The sequence below is a fragment of the Somniosus microcephalus genome, chromosome 31 (genome assembly GCF_052327205.1).
Source record: "Somniosus microcephalus isolate GS21.2 chromosome 31, FLI_Smic_1.0, whole genome shotgun sequence".
Lineage (NCBI taxonomy): Eukaryota > Metazoa > Chordata > Chondrichthyes > Squaliformes > Somniosidae > Somniosus > Somniosus microcephalus.
Genome location: NC_141017.1, coordinates 42683812 through 42685345, shown reverse-complemented (window position 1 = coordinate 42685345; position 1534 = coordinate 42683812).

Below are 1534 nucleotides of genomic sequence, written 5' to 3'. Positions count from 1 at the left end.
CCCTGTCTCTCTGATGTTTTTCATAAGATTACATAGGATTACATCAGATATACGGCACAGAAACAGGCCATTCGGCCCAACCAGTCCATGCCGGCGTTTATGCTTCACACGAGCCTCCTCCCATCTTTCCTCATCTAAATCTATCAGCATAACCCTCTATTCCTTTTTCCCTCATAGCCTCCCCTTAAATGCATCTATACTATTCGCTTCAACCACTAGTTCCACATTCTCACCACTCTTTGGGTAAAGAAGTTTCTCTGAATTTCCTATTGGGTTTCTTGGTGACTATCTTATATTGATGGCCTCTAGTTATGCTCTTCCCACAAGTGGAAACATTCTCTCTGTATCCACTCTATCAAAACCTTTCATAATTTTAAAGGCTTCTATTAGGTCACCCCTCAGCCTTCTTTTTTCAAGGAGAAAAGAGACCCAGCCTGTTCATCCTTTCCTGATATGCATACCCTCGGCATTTCTGGTATCATCCTTGTGAATCTTCTCTGCACCCTCTCCAGTGCCTCTATATCCTTTTTATAATATGGCGACCAGAACGCAGTACTCTAAGTGTGGTCTAACCAAGGTTCGATACAGGTTTAGCATAATTTCCCTACTTTTCAATTCTATCCCTCTAGAAATAAACCCTAGTGCTTGGTTTGCTTTTTTAATGGCCTTGCTAACCTGTGTCGCAACTTTTAGTGATTTGTTTATTTGTACTCCGACATCCCTTTGTTCCTCTACCCCACCTAGACTCACACCCTCCAAGTGATAAGTGACCTCCCTATTCTTCCTACCAAAGTGTAATACAGGTAGACTACCCTTTATCCGGACTTCCGAAAACCGAAACCCTCAAAAAACCGAAGGTTTTTTTCGTTCAGCGTAAGTCGTGCGCACGACCCCCCGCCGACCCCCCCGCGGACCCCCGCCGACCCACCTTCCGAAATCCGAAATTCTCCTTTATCCGAAACTCGGCTGGTCCCGAGGTTTTCGGATAAAGGATAGTCTACCTGTACTTCACATTTATCTGTGTTGAACTTCATTTGCCAATTATTTGCCCATTCTGCAAGTTTATTAATTACCTCCTGTAATTTGTTTCAGTCCTCCTCCGTATTGACGATCCCCCCCCAATTTGGTGTCGTCCGCAAATTTAGAAATGATGTTTTTGATTCCAAAGTCTAAATCGTTAATGTAAATTGTCCCAGCACTGATCCTTGTGGAACACCATTACCCACCTTCTGCCACTGTGAATATCTACCCTTCTCTCTGCTTTCTGTCCTTAAGCCAGCCAGAAATCAATTCTGCTACTTGTCCCCTGACTCCACATTCTCTGACCTTGTTCATCAGTGTATTACGGGGTACATTACCTTTTTCTAAGTGAACCCACTGCAGAATTCTGAGAAACGGCCAAATTCAGGTTTTCTGTCGCTGGACAAACAAAGACCAGGGTCCATCGATTTCACCTCCTACCATCCTGGTAATTGCGTGATACAACCCAGGGTCCATCGAGTTCACCTTCTACCATCCCGGTAGTCCCATTATC